The 21,068-nt window shown below is 39.9% G+C and overlaps 1 protein-coding gene across 13 annotated transcripts in view; it reads right to left on the bottom strand.

Moving 5' to 3' along the window:
• Positions 1–21,068, bottom strand: part of MEF2C (myocyte enhancer factor 2C) — a 163,685-nt gene that overhangs the window by 139,246 nt on the left and 3,371 nt on the right. For 2 of the 13 annotated variants that reach the window (XM_084802665.1, XM_084802667.1), the window contains exon 1: positions 3,664–3,912. The exons of 1 other annotated variant lie outside the window; for it this stretch is intronic. The gene's annotated coding sequence lies outside the window, so the exon portion shown is untranslated. Of the gene's footprint in view, positions 1–3,663; positions 3,913–4,404; positions 4,513–5,086; positions 5,112–8,386; positions 8,495–21,068 lie in introns of those variants that run through there. 10 more of the 13 variants (XM_084802659.1, XM_084802660.1, XM_084802657.1 and 7 more) reach the window with 9 other exon arrangements.

The following is a 21,068-nucleotide window of genomic DNA, read 5'->3' as shown; positions in this document are numbered from 1 at the left end:
AGTCTCAAACTGTTGTATTTTGTTGTAAAGAATGATATTTATATAACATCAATAAAATAGACATATATTATTTTACCAGTAAACATCTAACAAGATGCATTTTGAATGTATTTGTTCATAACTATGTCAACTTTACTCATCTTGATGAAAAATGTACTTGGTATTGACAATGATGCATTTTCTGCTCAATTTTTCAATACCACTAGAATGTTTTATTTCAGGCAAATCCTGTTCTGAATTCTACACAACACTTCTGAAAATGCCCAATACCTTTAAGCTTTACGGTACCCTCTTAACACAACCTGGTATCTGTTCATAGATCGTTGATAAAACTTAAAGTTTAAGCAAGAGAAAGGCACACAAAAGAACATAGTTTCTTTTGCTGCACTATTGAAAGACTATTATCTGACAACTGAGTCTTCCACTGTTCAAATGGCTCGTTATAATGATGAAGCAACAGGGCTGTGGGGCTGTGGCATACTTGTCTGGCAATCCTTTGGAATCAGAGCACCTTGCCGTTCCCCAGCAATCTGCTTTTATCTTTGCCCTATCAGAATGGCATGTGCACTGTGTAATCTGCCTTATGTACAGTATACAGTACTGTTGCTTTGGTTTTTGCGACTTGCCTCTGTAACGTGGTTTGAATTCTTAAAGGTGACAGATATCAGTGAAGAGTCAAGCTACACTGAATGCAGGAACACCCGCGAATCTGTGAGATTACGGGATAGTGTGAAGAAGGGGGCCACAGCCAGCTCTCCTTCCCCATGTGGCATACTCACAAAGCATCGGAGATTAGAGCCTTTCATTTGGTCCAAACCATCGCTACATATGTGTAAAATAAACATATTGCTTTTCTAAGTTTAGTTATTCATTTGAGAGGGATTTTCCTAAAAGATGCTATTAAAGAAAGTTAAAAAATTAATTAGTAATCCCCTTGCAGGCCATTTTGTAAGCCTCAATTGCACACCAAATTTCTCCATGTTGCTTTGACTTGTGTCATGAAAGCCTCGGTTATCTGTTTAATAACTATTTGTTTTGTTATATAGTGCAGTTATTACTGTAAAGACATTTCCCCATTTTTCTCCCTTTTCTGAGATTCCATAAACTCAAATATACTGCACAAAGTGTTGAGAAATAAAACCATAAAATATTCTACAATAATCAAGAGAAAGTTTTAAAAGATAATCCTAACACTTGCCAAAGAGCTGCTTAGTATAGTTCTCTATTAGAGAAATTTAAATACAATGAATAATTTATTAGGAAGACATAATTGTATGCCATTCAACTTATCCACTGAGTAAGGTAAATGCCAGGGAAAAAATTAAGAGATATTTGAAAACTATATGATATGCTGTTTTTTCAGGAATCGTTAGATAGCTACTTTCTTATAGGAATGAGTAAATTCCCTAAAATTTTGCAAAATAAACCTGTTTATAAGAAAAGAAAAAGAAGATGCAAGTTACAGCAAGTCTTTGTGACAAAGTTTCCTGTGGTCTTTAACTGTCTGTGCCCGGGAAAGTTCATGTCCATGATTACATACTTGAAAAATATGACTACTTTTGAAAGTTGCTTCTTATGATATGGTTATTTGTTACTTCAAACAATATAAAAACATTAATATCAAATAAATGGCACACATTAATATTATCCTCCCATACAGTCACATGCACAACAACAAAGATACAAACAGCGTAATTAGTGAGGGAAGTAAAATACTGTCTTTAATAAAGAGTCTGGGATCTACACAACATATCACAAACCGATGTGAACCATAGTAAGAAGAACAGCTATTTCTATAAATGAAGTTTAGCCCAACTTGAAGTAAAGATAACTGCTAACTACTGGCTCTTTAAATTGTCTGGGGAACCAAATTTTAAACAGAAATAATGTGTGAAGTACATTTCAATGGATACTTTTAGAATTAAGATTGGAATCTGATGGATGATAACATGTATGTATTATTCTTCAGATAGTACAAAACCTCATTGATTTGGAGATTTTTTTTCCCCTCTTGAGATAGGAGGTAGGGGCATCCCCTTTTACCTACCATGCACTTGCTTTAGGACTACTCTTAAACTTAATAATTAATGTCATGCTTATACTGGATGATAATAATGTGGTTTATTGCTTGCACTTTTTTGTAATTGAATCAATAACTGTAGAAAAAAACCACTTGTGACATACTTGTACGTACTGAACTGCTTTTAAGACTAACCAAACTAACATTATTTTTTAAAAAATTAAATAAGATATTTTAGCTGTAAATTAAAAATTGCTGATCCACTTGAAGTTAAAATCAATATGGTTACAAGGTTAAGTGTGGCTCACAGGTGGCCACATTTCATGTCCTCGCATGTCTCTAGGGAGGGCATTATTATGCCCCACAGAACCGCCTTTACTCTGCAACCACAATCCTATTGCAAGGTGTCACTGAGGGGGAGTCTAGCCTGGTCACTCTTGTGGCCAGGCAGAGAGAGGAGACTGGAGTTTTCTTTACAGCACTTGGAAAACATATGCAGTCACTAAGCATATCCTGAGACAGTTACTGTTACAGTTACTATCACATTAGCAATAGTAAAATGCACTTTGCGTCAAAGCAATTCTCCACCGACCAGTTAAAGAACTGGCAAGGAGCCTGATTCTACTTACACTGTCAGCATTTACATATAAAGAATTTTATACAAAAGACATCCACATCAAAAATGTGAGGGAAAAGGCTTCTCACAAAGAATAACTATAACATCTAGAACAGTACAAAATGGCTCGGATATAAAAATTTCCTTGAGAAATTAGTAGCTCTTGCCCTGGAAAGGAAATAACATTAGCACTGCACTCAAACACTTGCATAATACATAATAATACAATAACAATGTGCCCCTCTCTATAGACTACCTTTATGGTCAACTTTGTCACTTAGTTTGGTAACTTTCATCCAAAGTCCAAACAGAAGGCGGGCTAAGTGACTTGGTTTTGTTTGTTTTTAAACAGCTTACTATTTCCCTTGGTCTAAACAACAGTGCATATGCTGAAATCCAAACATGAACTGTGCAACGCACAGACAGACTACCATGGCCAGGGCAACTGCTTCTGGTCCCCACTAATTAAGCTCTCTCAAGCCAGCACTTTGGTAAGGGATGCACAAAGGTGGCCTTTGGCAGACAGCCCTGCTTAAAGTCATCCCAAGAACCAGTGGCTCAGAATCCAAACCCAGAGCAAATCAGTCTTGGGGGGGGGGGGGGCGTCAACTCATAGGAACACCTTTCCACTGTGAACTAACTGCTAAATTTTAAGTCGCCGACTTCAAGGTCACAGAACAGTCTGTGAAATACTCAGATCCACAAGGATCCACGTTCTCCACCCTATCCAGCATGCTAATGACGTTAACTAACTTCATGAAACTTTAAACAAACTGATGTGACAGAAACGAGTCAGATGTGATTTCAATAACGGATGGCAAGCGGATACTCCTATGTAAAAAGTTACTTTGAGCCACACACAAGGAAAATCATGGAATCTAAAGAAAAGAATGCACAGCAAGCCTTAACTTAAGCCTCCCCAAAAGGACTTGGGGGTAGACCCACTGCCTGGAAGAGATCGGTACAGATTTCAGAGGCAATACCTAGGCTATTTATATTCTTTTCGAGAAATGTCAGAGGTACTTACATGGAGGAAGAACCGACCAGATTAGTCCTTGGAATATTTTCCTTTCTTAAAAGAGAGGAAGAGAGAGAGAAAAAAAAATAACAAAAATCTTTACTTCGGCCAGCCTTGAAGTGCTTCTCCACCTGATTTGATTCAAAGCTGCAGGCACGGCGACCCACACAGAACCTTCAAAGTCAATCCAATAGCAGCCCGAAGATGTCTGGGTGTACGCGTGTGCTCAAGTGTCTGTGACTGCGAGCCGAGAGAGCAGAGAGCTGGAGACGAAGTGTGTGTGTGAGTGTGTGCGCGCGCGCGCGCACCGGGCGGGGGGGGGGTGGAGGGGGAACGAGGGGGAGGCGCGCGCGGGACCGCGCATCCGCGCGCGCACTGAAGCCGCTGGAAGAGGAGGAGGAGGAGGAGAAAGAGGAGGAGGAAGGTGGAGGAAGCGAAGGAGGAGGTGGAAGAGGAGGACAGAGCGGCTCTCTGTGGCCCGTGGGATTAAAAGTAACCAGACTCGTCCAGAAAACTGCGTCCAGGAAGGAAGTGACAGAAGAGGAATGGGAAAAGAAGAGCAGCTCACAGCCTTAGAAACGTCGCGTAAAAAAGCGCGGGGGGGGGGGGTGGTGGTGGTGGCGGGGAATGTGAGGATACTGGGAGGGGACGCGGGGGTGGCAAGCAACAGGGAGCACACGGGGCTGGGGTTCTAAGCAGCACGTACGCGCCGGTGTGCCCCCCCCCGCCCCTATTTCATTTTATTCTTGCCTTTGCCTGGGGCTGCCTTTTCCTTTCCGTTTCTCTATCCCTACCAGCCCAAACCGTAGCCTCTCCTCGCGAGCTGGGGAAATCATCAGTTTCACTCTTGCAAAAGGGAGGCGGGACTAGACCTCGCAGCATTTTAATAAAACAAACATACTGCAGCTCCCTCCTCACCCCTCCAGTCTCAACTAGATTGATAAATTACTCCACTACACTACTTTAATTATGTATATGGTATGCAGAATAAATCACTGAACATCAGTACCTCAATCAAGCACTTTTAAATGATAATTGCATCTTGGTGAATCAATCTTTCCATTCCTGACATTTTGCTAATTTTAGTTTTACGGTGGGGTAATGGCACATGCCATACGCAAACCTAATGACAATTCTTTATTGCATGAAAGGGAAGACAACACGGGGAGCGGCGGCTCCCTGCCTCTCTCCCAGCCGCTGCATAGGACGCACGGAGGGGACGCTCGGCTGCTGCGCTCTCGCTCCCCTGGGAGGCTGCGAGCCAGCCAGCAGGAAAAGTGCTTCTGAAGTCGGGATCTTCCCTCTGACCAATAGGAGCGCGACCCTAAGAGCTACTCTAGTGACTCCCCCCGCCCCCCCCCCCCAACCCCACTTTGGATTCGCGGTAGCCACTTCATTCTTGCTCCGGTCCGCGTGCGCCTTCGTTACTCACGCGTAAAAGCCACGATCCAGGGTGTCTGCAAGCCTCGATCCTAGCGTGCGCTTCCTGCCCTCCCAGAGTGTACAAAGCTTTTGGCCTTGAGAGCCCAGATGGGGAGGGGGAGGGCTAGGTTAGAACGTGAGCCAAAAGGATTCTCGAATGTCAGTAATAAAATAATTACAAGTATTTGAAATCTCGACTTTATCGCAGGGCCATGAGAACTTTCATCAACCTGGAAGTATTTAACGAGAGGGAACAGCTCTCTGGAAGAATCCCACCTCCTCTAGAGTCTCCTCCACACCTTACTGGACTTTGTCCAGGTTATTTACAAGTAAACCAAACCAACTTCCCGAAAGCTTTAGGCTACCCTGGCTGATAGCGGCTGACTTCACTTAGCCTGAAGAATTTCAGCTGCGCGGGCAGCAGGAACACAGACTGATAAGAATCGTTATGTTAAGGTTTAAGTCTCCTGAATACTTTTCCATAGCAAAAACATAGGTTAACAAACAATGATACTGGGGGGGGGGGGAAGTACTAGATATTGGGACCATCCCTACCCTAGTTAATTACACAACATCCCCAAAGCAAAAGATGAAATCTTATCAACTGGTATACAAATCATTCTTCCCCACCCCCACCCCCAAAATGGAAAGAGTGCATGCCAGGAGTGCAAAACATTCAAAACAAATTATTATTATTACTTTTTTTTTTACTATTATGACTAGGGGAAGAATGTTCACAAAGGACTATAACACAGAAGGTACAGCAGTATCAACAGTAGCTCAATCTAGCTAATTGAAGATTCTCTCTCTCTCTCTCTCTCTCTCTCTCTCTCTCTCTCTCTCTCTCTCTCTCTCTCTCTCTCTCCTTTTAGCAGTATGTGTTTAACCCAGTGACGGGCTGCATTTCCTGGTATGTTCTTCAGCACGCCTGCAGAGGAATATTTGAACCCAGGAGGACAATGTGGTTTCAAAAGGCCTCTTGTGTCACTGCACAGGCTGTTTGAAGTTAGGAGCTTCTCCCAAAGCAGTGGGCTCAACATTTAGGCTTCACTTGAAAGCAGAAAGTTGATTTTACAGGCAAGTTACATAGGAACCACCCTCAAGCCTGCGGCTCCTTAACCATTGTGACTGTTAATTAGCACAGCTACTTTTACTTCAGGAAAGTATGACAAACTGTCACAAAGCTTTGTGACATTGTGGGGTTTTGTTGTTGTTGTTTTGTTCTGTTTTTGAAAATTATTACCTGTACTATACTGGTTTTGCTTCTCTTTCGTATAGCAAGTGTGACTACCATGAGTTTATGTAAACAGTATGGTATCTTTAGTGGTACAAGTTCCGATGTCTAAGCTCTGATGCTTAGACATGCTGGATACCAAGGCATACCTAGATATGGTGATGTAGACGGAAGTTTAGATTATCTTTGAGGTTCCCAAAGATCCTCACACAGCAAACCGTAAGAAGAACCATGGGAACGTGTTGTCATTTTGGTTAAGATTAACGTAATGAATTGTACTGGCCTATGTTGCACGGCAAAGTAGATAGAGCCAACACATGAATTTTCAATTATGCTTTTGTAGCTAATTATCCAGGGTATTTCTATTTAACACACTGTACTATAGTTTTAGGTTTATTTTCCTTCAAAGGAAAACTCTTATTTTACCTTTCACATGTCAAAGAGTTCTTTAGTAACAAGCATTGTAACCAACCTATGTTAATCAACAACCATATAAACATTCAGAAGTAACACCCAGCCCAGGTGAGGATGATTTGAAACTTCGGGTTCAGAATTTATTACAGTTGACTTTCTAAAATATAAGGTTTTTCTCCTTTATAGATTTAGTTTCTTAGTTATGTGAGAACTAAGCTAGTAGTTCCCTCACATAAACCTTTGTAGCTGAAGTGGAAGGGAAGTAGTGACATATAAATAAATAAATAAATGAATAAATAAATAAATAAATAAATAAATAAATAATAAACTCATGCAGTCATAACCCCTGGAGTGATTAATTCAGAGTGTATTTTGTATTTGCCTTTAAATAACTTCAGACTTACATTATTTATTTCCTTCAATTTACCCAAACTTGTGGTTTTTGTTACCTAATGGTACTTGATGAGGACCGGAATATTTTCTTGTGTTGGAAGGAACTTGGTCTAGGTCTCGAGCGACTTAGAATTCTCTATCCAATTCAGGGTTTGTGGTTGGGGGTGCAACTCCATGGCAAAGCACTCAGTTCCCTGGTGTGCACATGGTCTTTGCTTATGTTTTCATAACCAACATTGAAAACAACAAAGTATCTTACTAATGGGCAAATCCTGTCCAGGCCTCAGTTTGCAGGGTTACAAGAGCTTTACAATTTAGTTCTGTGCTTGAAAAATAAAAAACTATTACATCCTTTATATCAGTGGGAAGCTAGGGATTTGTCCAGTTAATAAAAGGCAACTTTGCTTAATGAAAAAAAGGATGATGCCATGGTTGGAAATGATGTGCCACTAAACACACTTCTCTCTCTCTCTCTCTCTCTCTCTCTCTCTCTCTCTCTCTCTCTCTCTCTCTCTCTCCTAATGAACAATATTCCTTTCACTAATTATTTTAAGTGCTTAATATTAAATATAAATAAACATTAGCTACCGCACTCATGTATTTATTTAACAATATATTTAAACAACTAAAGTTACAGAGAACATGGTGACTGTTTTAGCTCTAGAAAAAGCTAACATGCCAATTTCTGGTTTGTGCCATCTTACTCCACCCTCCTTTCTTTTGCTTTCCCCACATTAAAGCAGCAGTCTACGAAAGCCCTATGCACTGGGTCTGCCTGCTTTTAAGCCTGGCCCACGCTGGGTGTAGCTCTTGAAGTGAGCTTTAAAAAATTATTTTAAAGTGAGCTGGGGCGGTTGCCACAGCAACCTACCCTGAGATGAAGAAAGGATATAGATTAATCTACCCCTCAAGATTATTCAAGTGTATTAGTATTTGTTCTTCAGCCAGAATACGTTCAGCACAAATATAATTGAATACAAAAGTTTAGGAAAATCTGAGAAACACGGTAAGATTCAAATTCCACAACATGGACCCCATTTAGGCCTCTCTGCAGTTGCCCTGTGATGACGCACGTGACTGCATAGGAAACAGATTAAGTGCAGTGGGCACTCGCAAAGGCGGACCTTTGAGAGGTGTAGGCGCTTTGAGCAACATGCAGGGGACTGCTCTCATTATGAAGAAGAAGATGGCTATTTAACTAAGACAAAGACATCCGTGCTTCTGCGTCTCTGGTAAGGGCTGTGGTAGATGATAAAAGTGAACACTCACCACTCACACTTCTTTACTGCCACCGCCATTTGCTTTCCAGGCTTCGCTTCATCTCTCCAGAGGTTACTTCACAGCTTTCAACTCTTTTTTTTTTTTTTTTTTTGGCACCTTAAAAATGTGTAGGTATATACATATAAAAAAAAAAGTAGTTATTTTCTTTAAAGCTGACATTAAAGTAGATTTGGGTAGATATGGTTAAAAACACATCTTTAAAGCAGCAGCATTTATTTTTAATACCCAAATAATTTGCACTGGCTAGAAAAGAAGTCATCAATTGTAATAGTGTCTGTAAGCTTTAAGATAAACAGTGGCACATTTCTAAATTTCAGTCATTCACTAGCTACAGTTTTATCCCAGTCAGGCCGTATAACACATGTACTGAGTGTGATAAAGAGTCTCTAATATACAAAGGACTTGGTTTATCAAGGAAAGATGTCATTGTATGCTTCATCTCCCACACACTGAGCCTATACTTACCTTTACTTTTGTACCTTTGACTTTTCTATCTGGTGAAGAAGTACAAGGAAAAGAGTAAAGTAAAAACCCACCACTTCTCATGCAAACAGAATCTGTTAAAGCTGCGAGACATTTGTAATAACATCTAAGTCATAAGTCTAAGTAATAATTTACAGTAATATCCAAGCTATTTCAGCCAAAGGTTCACTTTTATGCATTGCTCGCAGGCTCACTTAAATGCTCTGGGATTAATGATGTGGCTTCAGCGCTGCTATGAGTTCTGTTAGTAACAATATCTTATTCTTCCAAGCAATGTTTAGCTGTGTGACGCAAAGACAAGCACTTCCGTGTTCCAATCTGTCCCGGACTAACTTTCCATGACTTTGGTACACACATTAATCTTTCTTTGGCTTTAAAAGGGACTAGTACCCCCCAAAAGGACCAACTATGACATAGCAAACCATGAGGGCCAATATTGGTTTTCCCATTTGTCTTAGCAGGACTTTTCATTGAACAGAGTCATCTAGAAAACCTCCTCCTCGCCTGGCTTGCCATCCACATAGTTTATTTTTAATTATATTGTCTTAACATCAGAGAGAAGAAGAAATGGGTCAGGATTTGTTTTTAGGGTTATGCTAATTTAATTTAGGTCCTTCAAGCTTAGGCCTACCATGCCTAGGTCTCTCAACTTGGTCTGTTACTCAAAACCAAGTTTTCTGGCCAATCACTTTCTCTCAGTCGTTGCTTGGCTTTAATGTGTGTTAAGTGGGAATCATGGTGCATCTCCCAGGACCTCCCCACCTTACTTACTCTTCACAAAACAAAGTCTGAAATGTGTGTGCTTAAAAAAACCAAAAACTTTTCTCTACAAAGCATGATACATTTCTTCTTTTTCTTCTATTAGTAAGCCCAAATAAGGCTTGATGGGCCATTTGCTTACACATGTGTGGCTGATTCGGAAGCATCCAAGGAGACAGCTAAATTTAATGGAATTTTACATTTACTCTCACCATTGTTAAAAGCTTATTGAAACACTGGTTCTACTTCATTTCTTGAAATATCACAAGAGACCTGAAATTTAAGGAGTGAATATTCACACTTCCTCTTTTAACTCTTTCTTTTAGAGACCTTATTAGGTCTGTGCTTTTTTTTTTTTTTTTTTTTTTTTTTCATTAAAAAAAAATCGCAGCCAGTGGGTGAGGTGGAAGTTTGGGGTTAATATTTCTTCCGGCATTTTGGTACCCACTTCTTTGTTTGGGAAGCAGAGGGCTGGGATCCAGTCCTCAGGGCCCCTTAAAGAGCAGACAAGGGACGCCTCTGGTTTCAGCAACTCACTAGGCTGAGTTATTGATTGCAGGCAGAAGCAATCCCTCCGGCTGATTTGTGTTGAAAGCGGACCCGCTAGCTGGGCGGACTGGAGAGACGCAACGCCACCCAATTACTGCTGGCCCTCCCTCCTATCTGCTCTTTCTCCGCGGGTCGCTTCTTCCTCCCGCCCACTTTTCTCGTGGCCGCCAGAGCTGAGGGGGTGGGGGACTCTCTTTCCCCGCGAGTTTCTAGAGCTCACACGCTGCTAATGTGTGTGTGTGTGTGTGTGTGTGTGTGTGTGTGTGTGTGTGTGTGTGTGTGTGTGTGTGTGTGTGTGTGTGTGTGTGTGGGGCGGGGGGAGGCGCGTGTGCCACGTGAGAGTCTCGGGTTGGGCGGAGGAGGCCGGCCCTCCTGTGGACCTGCTGGGCCTGGGTGCGCAGGGGGTTGGGCATGCTGTCTGCTCTTGGGACAGGAAGGGGTGTGTCGCCCTGCTCTCTGCTGGAGAGAAGATGTCTCGTTTTGGGGAAAGAGACCGGTGCTGTGCTGATATAGATAGTGCGAGATGGGCTGCGCGGAACGGAGGAGGGCGCAGAGGCAGTGGGTGTGCTTTGGAGACGCGCGGTGGTGGCGCTGGTGGAGTTTCTCTGCTGGTTGGTTTTTAGGATTCCAAGAATATTTCTTCCAAGGAGCTGGAGATGAGCTCTGAACGACCTCAATAATTCCCGGGGGTCAGCAAAAGGAGCCCACTACCCACCCACAGCGCACAAAGTGCTGGCAGGAGGTCTGCGTTTCAAGCTACTTGGTGTGTTGCAAACATTTAGCATTGGGGAGAAAAAGGGGCTCTGGGCACGTCTGGCTGCCCTGCCCTATAACATTTCAGCTTTTAAACAAATCTAATAGACCAATAGGAAAGGATCATGGCCCAAAGAATTGGATGTAAACGCTAAGCACTTATGTTTTACGGTATTTTTTTTAAAAAACTAAAAGCCAACCACTAACTCTGGCAGTTCAGCTGCCTGTGTGGCTATGTGCAAGCCTTTGGCATACGGAAGGTCACAAAGTGGGAAGACAAGCGGCATGCTAAGGAAAATGCACAGGAAACCCAAATAAGAAAATTCCTTTCTTCTTGCACAACTTTCACTTGTTACCACTTGGAAACAGTATTGGGATATTCTGCAAAAATAACCTTCAGGAAATGCAGAGTCTTGTAATCTTCTTCCCTGTCTAGGGTTCTGTACGGAAGACAGCAAGTGTGGTAGAAAGAATACATCCAAAACGCTGTGGTGCACAGGGGCTCTATACCTCTAAAATATAAAAGTATGTGCCCCACTTCTTGAAGACTGCTAAGGACAGGGTAGCTGCGAGGATAACACTTGCCTTTTCAAGGTAATTAAAACTAAAAGGAAAACTCTTTTCTTCAATCACGCTGTCCATATTTTCCCTGCTCAGGGGGTCCATGTGGGTAATTGGACCCTTGAGATAGGGAGATATTAAACACTGGCTAAAAATAATGCTTTATGTTTGATGCCAGGCAGACTTTTAGGAGAAGCATTTCTACACTGCATCGGCAATAGCATGAAAAGTTTTAAAGTCTGAACTTTAGTTTCTTGCATGCTGAGAGAGATTCTGGGAGACACCCAGTAATTCACTTTTTTTGTTGTTGTTGTTGCTTTTAAATAAGAAAGGCAAGCCAAGCACAGAGAGGTGAAGTGATCCACGTCTATCCATTTTGAAAGAAACTTTAAGTCCTCTGATGGGTCGGGTATCCAGGATGCCTTGTCTGGCTGGCTGAACAAACTGACTGCACAGGGAGGTGTCTTGACAAATCATCCTTTTTACAACAGAGAGTATCTCTAAGCATTCACCGCAGAGAAAACTCCATTTGATGAAGACCAAGTTGCACGGGGTATAAGGCCATCTTCCAAACTTAGCCTGTATGGCCGACAGTAACTGACAACCACATAAAGCTTTTGCAAAGAGAAAAATTGAGATGTAATACTGTGTTTACTTGTGCTTAAAATGTACACAGAACTAGCATTATACTTTTAAGGTAAGAGATAAAAAGCAATATTAAAGTCCAAGGAAAAGACGTTATCTGAGGTGACACTTGCTAGCAAAGTGTAACCTTTCTCAAATTTGATAAAATAGCAAATTCACTGACTTCACAAGGGTGGGATTTGCTCAGAAATATCAATAACCCAAACGGAAGGAAACTGCAAGTAATACTATGTAAGGTGTGTAAATAAGTGGTACTTGGTATGAAATTTTACCCTAAGCATAAAATTTGGGGCCTCAGTAGATTGCCGAGGGATTTACTTCTGCCATATTTGTTCTCTACAAATTTTGTTGTTAGTCGAGCTGAATGTTGATATTAATTCTGCAATTAACCCTTAGTGAAAAATGCTCTCTGCTCACATCAGCATGTTCACAAATGGGAAATACTTTTAAATAATTCTTTTGAACATTTGATTTATCCTTTTTTTTTTTTTGAGTCATCATCTGCTTCTATTGTTGATTTACCATTTGCCTATGTTTGAACAGGTGCTTCTCATACTAGCTGAAACCCAAGACCCTATAAGAATATGTCTTAGTGCTCTGGCTTGGCTTCTCCATAACTGACACATGGAAAAAAAAAAAAAAAGGCCGACAGAACTCTGAAGAGCGTGTACCCAGAAGCCAACTGACAGAACACAGGGTAACTAGTCACTCCCATCTTGAGCTTGTCCATGACTCGTGACTCAGTTTCCTCACCTGCGAGAGGTTGAGGATAATGTGATATCCTTCCTTCATCTCTACAAGGGATGGAGGAGCTAGTCAACAAGTGGCAGGGCTGAGAAACAACGGCTCAGTCATCCTGCGTGAACAGTTTCCACTCGCAAACGAGCTTCCTTATTCCCTGCCACTGTGGCTGTCACAGGGGAAGAAGTAGGTCATCAGAGACATGACGGTTGATTCAGGATGAGAACAGGTCCTGAATTCTGCCTTTGAAGAAGTGGAAATCTCTTTAGACTTAAAATCCTATGTTTTACTGGGTCAGGTTGACTTTTTCTCAGGTGTGTAGTCTCTGAGCTACTTTTAGCCCGCATGTCAGCTGCCTTCTGCTTGTTAGCTGCCTGTTTGCTGAAAAGGCACTGGACACTCCAAGCCCATCCTCTTTTCACCCCAGTTGACCTTTGGAATGCAGTTGTCGGCCAAGAAGACATTGATATCCCCAGTCTCCTGCTAGCAGAATTCTTTAGGGCAGTGGCTGCTCATATAGTCTCCTGATGTCATTCCAAATGTCTGATGGCCATCTATGGCAACTGGGCTGGGCCCAGGCCTCCTAGGAAGGGGGAACTCATGGAACGCCTGATGGTGCATTCCGTTCAAGAGGGACCCTGAGGCATTGTTCTGCTGCATGTGTGGTAGATCTCACTGCTGCATTATGCTATACAATATGAAAAACAGAAGCCATAGCCACTTTGGGTTTTTAGTAAAGCCTGGAATAGATATGTTTATATATATTTATATTATATTATATTTATATTTTATATTATTATTATATTATATATTATATTAATATATAAATATATTATATATTATATATATATTTCTTGATTGGTGTAAGCATGCATTAATGAAAAAACAAACAAGCAAACCCAAAATCAGGACACTAAAGATTTTGTATGTGGCTTTCATAGTAATATTACATACTAAGTTAAGACAAAGGAGCCTAGAAAGAAGGGGGTAGCATGATAAAATATACTCTGCTCCATATGCCTTTCTATGCAATTTTTAATGATTGCTATTCTATTTAAATTAGAGCACGCATTGGTTTCAAAAGGTCTTATTTATAACCTAAAAATTTAAGTTAATCAGAGTAATTTTAAAATTTTAAATTCATTTGTTTAGGTGGAAAGAATATGCAAAAACACATGTGCTTCCAACATGTGACAATTCTATGTATATTTTAAATATATATATATATATAATTATGCTAATATTCTAATTTCCCAAGAAGAAGGAAAATTAATTTTCATAGCTTTGGATGAAGATTTTCTAAACTGTTTGGAATAGGGTGAAAATGAAAACTGAAATGCAAACAAAAGAAGGAAAAAATGTAAATCTGTGATTAAAAGCAGTTTGCTTGTTGCCTTATTCATTGAGCCCTAGGCCTAAGCCAACAAGCTCGACTGCCTGTTACTTTGCTAGATTTATATTCGAGTCTTTCAAATCAATTGAATTTATAATCTAAGTGTGAAACTTGCGATACATAAGCCAAATAATTTAATATTTTTAGAATGTATATAAAAATAAGCATGTTCAAAATACTTCACCTTTCATACCCACTTGCTACTTTTAAGATTTTACCAAACGTTATTACTTTTATCCAAAAAATAACCAGTTAGAGGGTTATTTTTGTTATCTCTGTTTTATAGATTTTAAGAACAAAAACTTAAAGAGTGATGAGTTTGTCTGCTCAGATAGGCCATGGATGTCAAAGGGTCTGAAACAGCACCTATTCATTTCCAAAATCCTGTTCTTAGCGATAATCCTTAGGCACAGTCAAACTCAGCAGGACTGGATATAATCACACAGCTGGGATAAGCTTCCGCAAAGTGCATCATCTTGTAGGTTACCTGCCTCACAGTGGCTACTCCCTGGGCACTGGCCACGCACAGATTTTTTTTTTCTTGAAGCCCTTAGATTGATGTCTCCTTACAAGTTTGCTGTGCAATCCGAAGAAGCATCTTAATGCTTCAGAGTTGGAGAGTCATCACTGTTAGTGTTCCATGGTCTTTTGTTAAAAGCACATCCCAGCCATGCGGAGTAAACACGGTGAAAACAAAGGTTTGGTTAGAAGGCCTCAAATGCTTGCTATTTGGACAGAATGCAGAGACTAAGTACAGATAGAAAAGTACGATTTCAAGAATACTCCTGGTAGGAATGTCCTCTTGAGGACAAAGTTTTGATGTGCAGCATTGGCAAAGTCCGGAAACTTTTACAAGTTGGTGCTGCTAATTAATTAGCTGTGTATTATGGGAGCAGGGTCAGGGACAGAGAAAGGTAAAGCAGACAGGAGGTTAGAACCCAGGTTTCTGGAGAAGATGGGCCAATCCCTCACAGTCAGATTGCTGAGAGAAAGGTGAGAAATTGCCCTTCTGCCTGGCCTATAGAAAGTACTCACAAAATATCACACTTTTAAATTTTCATTTTTAACTATTTCTCATGTCCCTGAAAAACATATTATGATTGCTTACTTAATGATATTTTAAAAGATGTATTCTCTTCTCTCAGGTTTCATATTTTTAAAAAAGTTATTTCATGGTCAAATATTTCATATTTAAAATAAAATATGTTTACGCTAGCATGTTGATGAGGCCAAGATATTCCACGTTGTGTGGGTGATGATAAATTGTATATCCTCGTCAGTGTTCTGGAGAATATAACTTTCACAGAAATTTTTCTTTTGTATTCATACTGGATTTTATCCAATAAACGTGTGGATATGCCTAGATATCCGCAGTAAGTATTGTCATCGTATATTTTCGTTATCTCAGAAACCATATCGCTTGCTTATTGAGAGAATAGCATGGCACTTAAATTCAAGGAGCCTGGTCAGAAGAACAGAGGATGAGTCACTCTCCATCAGCCTAAGCGTTTTGTCTCCTCTGGAATCACAGATGTCACCTGTATGTCTGGGCAGCCTTGTGATGTCATTGAGGCTTGCCTGCCGCTCACGTCCTTCAACTTGCCCTTCCTTCACCTTGGCATGCTCAGCTTACCCAGCCGCAAGTTTAAAATCAATAGCATCTCCTTCACTGCTGCCTCCATTTCCTCTTGGCCTTCTACGGATGGCCTTTCATCCCTCAGCAGCCACTTAAGGCCCAGAATGCTCGTGGATTGTTATTATTATTATTTTTTATCAGAATCTGCTGCTTCTACTGGCATGTCCATAATATACTATCAACGTGTGGCTTCTTTTAGTGACCGTTTTTTCAACTTTTAAGAGAAAAGAGTTTATAATGCAGAAGAGTCTCTAGCAGAGTCCATAAACTTCCTGCTGTGTTCCTAAAGGTGCTTTTTTAAGGCTGACGTTCAGGACGCCTCAAGCTCCTCCCATTGCCAGCCCCTGAATTACACACACAGAAGTAAGGACAAATGTGCTGTGACTTGAGGAAGAAATTCTATTGCTTCTGAAAACGTTGAATTGGAAGATGAGCTCTCTATCAGCTCCTTGAAAATTTCCATACTTTCCCTCCAGATTTTGTAAATTCCCATACTTGTTGTTTTGGTATCATTTTATCTTTGCATATGAGTCACACCCCAACAAAATGCAAATATGCATGTCTCTTGTGTTATAGCTTCTGTTATTATGCAGTTTACTGCATATTCTTGTATTAAATGTTTCTGGAAGTAAAATTATAATTTTAATTGTAATATCTTGTAGAGCATGTAAGAATCCTATGTAAGATAATATGCACTAATTTTTGAATGGAGGGCGTAGTATTTGGGAGTGCTATAGGACCAAAGGGCAACTTTTCTTCTACCTTTTCACTATATCTTTTATTTTAAAAAATCACAAATAGATATCTTTCTATGTCAAAATAAGATAAAAATGAAACAAAAGAAATAAAATGAATAAAATACTTCCCAACTTTCTATGGTCACACAATACAAATAACAGAAGAGATTTATACCAGATGAATGGATTTTGTAGTAATAATCATCTTTCTGAAGAGATTCAGAAAAAAAGAGGGTGTTTCTTAAGAAAAAGGTGTTGATTACTACATGAGAAACCTTTTGCAACTTTTTTTTGTTCCTTTTGACCTCTTCAGTAACAGCTGGTCAACTGATAATTTCCATCTTTTCTACTTTTTTTCTTTCTATTTCTCCCCACTTCATCCCTTCTATCTTTTTTTTACATCATCCCTCATTTTCAGTTGTAATTTTTTCTCAGTTGTCAAAAAATAAAGGACCCCTCCTATTAACAGCTAATCATTTCTTTCTCTGTAAAATTATTTTCTATTTTAGAACTTGGGGATACTTCTAGTAATTTTTTGAAATCACTATAGAATAAATCACCATCACAAAGAGCTTATTCTGATAATATGGTCATGTAATTGATACGATATTTTTGTTATTTGTAACTATAATGACAAGCCACACAGTGAAGGCAAATGGTGCTTGTGTTATGCATTGTCTGGGAAAGATTTATATTTTCCATCCATATGTTCCTAATTCCACCTTACATAGCTGTGAGAGTCTAGTCTATGTAACCTTTGCCTATTAAAAAAAAAAAAACCTCACCCAAAGGAGAATTCAGCCTGTAGTTTCTCCAGATCAACAGTGATTGAGTATACTTACAGTTTAGTGAATGCATACATGCATTCTTAGAGTAATCACTGTCTGTCATACTTTGCTAAAATAACTTTCCTGAAGGATTTATTGAAGCCATTTTGTCATACTTAAAACTATATTGTTTAGAGTCTTAAACTAGTATAAGAGTTGAATCAGACTGAGGCTTTGCTAATTTTCAGGGATATTTATCATGTGCCAATTCAAGTAAAAAAGGTGAGTGAACAACTTAAGCACGATAGGAGAAAAATACATTAGACAATGACTGAAAACTCAAGTAGCTGTAGTCATATGTTGCTGTTGGCCTCTCAGTATGCGATTTTCCTGCTCTTTTGGAACAGGAGAACTGACATTGGACTAAAGAAGGTTCGAGAGCATAATCACCAGCGCAGATGACAGTTTGAGTGCCTCAGAATCAGCAAGGGTTAAAACCTGCCTGTTTGAACCCATCATCTCAGAAAACTGCATTTAAAAATATATTTAATTTCCAAAACAACAACAACAACAACAACAACAACAACAAAACAAACAAACCAAAATCCAAACTTGAGACGGAGTCTCTTGATGTAGCCCTGACTGCCCTGTAACTCACTGGGTAGAGCAGATTTCACTCATACTAATAGACCTCCAGTGTGCTGGGATTATAGCTGGAAACTGGCACTCCCGTATAGGAATCTTCATCTCAAAAGTCCTCAGAAGTCAGGTATGACGCCTGTAATCCAAGCAGTTGGAAGGCTGAGGCAGGAGTATTGCCTGGTGTTTGAGGCCAGCCAAGACTACAAAGCAAGATCTTGTCTCAAAAAGAAAGGAAGAAAGGAAGGAAGGAAGGGAGGGATAAAGGGAGGGGGAGAGGGAAAAAGGGAGGGAGGTATGAAGGGAGGGAGGGAGGAAAGGAGGGAAGGAGAGAGAAGTCTCACTAAGCATTCGCTTACATTTTGTGGATTGTCCTTGCCCTGTGGTAAGAGTAATATAAGATCTGTAAAGTCCTTGTAACTCTAAAACCCTTTCTTCTCGCTGCTGCTTACTTTTCCTCTCAAACAATCCCAACAAGTGTATGATCTCCTTTCAAAATAGTGAGGCTGAGAGCTCAGGATAAACTGAAGGAATCGTTCCCATACTCACTTTTGTTCAAATTGTAAACAAACTAAAAGACATACTACACCTAACATGCTCATTTAAAAGTGCTCATTAAGAAGCTGATTAAGCAACATGGGGACCTAATTTTCAATGTTTTTATATGTATAATTTTTATTTTCTGAAATAGAATTGCTTCATTTTCCTTCTTTCCTTTCTTCCCTCCAATTCTCCCATGGACCCCCTTGTTTTCTCTCAAATTCCTGAACTTTCTTCTTTCATTATTGCCGCATGCATATATGTACACACACACACACACACACACACACACACACACACACTCTACCATTTTTATAATGTTACTTGTGTACATGTTTTCAGGGCTGACCTCTTGGTACCAAGAGTGGGGACCCGATTGAGTTAGTTTGAGATTCATTCCTCTTTTTTACTTATCTGAGGGAAAAACCTTAATCTTTTCTTGGATGGAGTCCTGGGCCCTCAAATGGAGGGCTATTTAACATTAGAGACGAACAGCACACAGATGCGTATGCTTTGGTGACTGCCAGTTTCTTGTGAGCCTACACTGCAGGCAGTTGTCTCAGTAAGGAGACTTTCAAGTGTTCATATTAATCTGGGAATCTAATTCTGCCTGCCCAGGAATCAGGAAAGACTTTCCCAACGTCCCTATCTCAATAGGTTGATCAGCCCTTCAACCTTCTGTAGGTAGCTGCTGCCAATAATCTCTCTGCCCCCTCCTTCCATATCCGCTGCCACTGGCTTTTCTTGAGCTCAGATATGATAAATACTTCAGAATAGGACTTCTATGACTTCCCTGCTTCTTGCTGTGGTGCCATTTTTGTGTGTGCTTCTTTTTGAAATTGTACCATTTCAAGAAACTGTAAGTATTAAATATTCGCTGGATTTTCATCCTGCTCAGTTGAGACAGCACATGCTAAAGTTCGGAGCATGTAGTGATGTGATGTTGAGGGTGTGACCTTTCCATGTTATGAAACAAGGACACACTCCTAGGTGCTTACTCAGTAATGTTCTGCAGAATGAGTTTGCTTTGCCCTTTAACTTGCCAGCTCGACACTGGTCTGAGATTTCCTTTATTTTGGAGCACTTAGGGCAACTTGGAGAAGTCAGGACATGCCACTGCAGCTAGGAATCCAGCAATGGCCCAGAGTCCTTTTGGGACACCTCCCATGAAGCAGAGAGAATACTCTTTTGGTTAGCTGAAATGTCTTTCCTTGTGGTTTGTATATTACTAACCCCAAATCCCTAATCCACTTAGTTGTGTCACAGAGATTAAGTGGCTTCTTTTCAGTCACCAAAGTACATAGCAGTGAGACAGAGGCTGGCACTGTGATCTTGCACTCCTTCCCTGGTGTTCTTTGAACCATGTGCATTAGCTCTAGAGAGAAACATTTGTTGTCTTTTAGAAGCAGACAAGGGACAATTCACTTTCATTAAAACTCCTTGAGATGCAAGAGAGTGACTAAGTTTACTTGGATACCTTAAAATTTTGTCTATATTGTTTTGGCACTCCTGTTTTCCACAATAGCTGTAAAATTTGTTCCCAGTTTATTTGTATGCGGATATTGCATATTGTCAAATAGTCTGCTGATTAATGTCTAATGCTGTTTTGAACTAAATGTAATAGAATAAGCAAATAACATTTGTAAATTTAGATATGAAATTTTGTTGTCACTGGCAATATTAGCCATAGAACTATTGTTTACTTTAAAACAGTCTTTTAGAGAGAAACAGTAGTCACTCATTTTTATCTATATCTTATACCAGTATTTTGAGTTTTCCTCTTTACATTGTTTTTAATAATTTGTGTGGATATGTATTAAAGCACCACTTTTTACCCGTAAATTCTGCTCTAAAGTCCAAGAAGAAGATACATTCCTTGCAAATCAGAGAGTGTAATTTAGCCTGAAAAATTTCCTTTCTAGAGGGGAGAAAATGAGAATTTATTTGAATATTGACATTCTTAATCTTGATTGAACCAGTTTATTGTACGGGATCATCAACAAATATGTTAATAGTATTTGATATAACCAATACTATTTGACTTGATGTCAAACACACTAATAAATGATACTGAATGGTAAGACTTCTGAGCTTGGTAGGACACACAGATGAAGCCTTTGTGCAGCACTGTGGTTTGTTCACTACTGTGTGTATACACACACACACACACACACACACACACACACACACACACAAGCCCAATTTAGTTAATTATTGAATCAGCCTTTTAGTATATTCTGCATGGTGTACTATACATATGCTTGTGTATGCTATAGTTAGTATTTTTAATTTTTCTCCATTATTTCAGAAGGACCAGATTAAACTTTTTATTTCTACATTTATTTTCTTTCTTTTTTTATGTACATTTAATTTCTAAAATGTTTGATTGTGATGAAAAAAACTGTTATGAATCCATTTCAATGATGAAAAGACTCTGAAAGAGTCAAACTGAGCATGCTTCAGTGTG

This window comes from Acomys minous (assembly GCF_964271855.1).
Source record: "Acomys minous genome assembly, chromosome: 11".
NCBI classification, from domain to species: domain Eukaryota; kingdom Metazoa; phylum Chordata; class Mammalia; order Rodentia; family Muridae; genus Acomys; species Acomys minous.
This window is presented reverse-complemented; position numbering and strand designations above follow the sequence as displayed.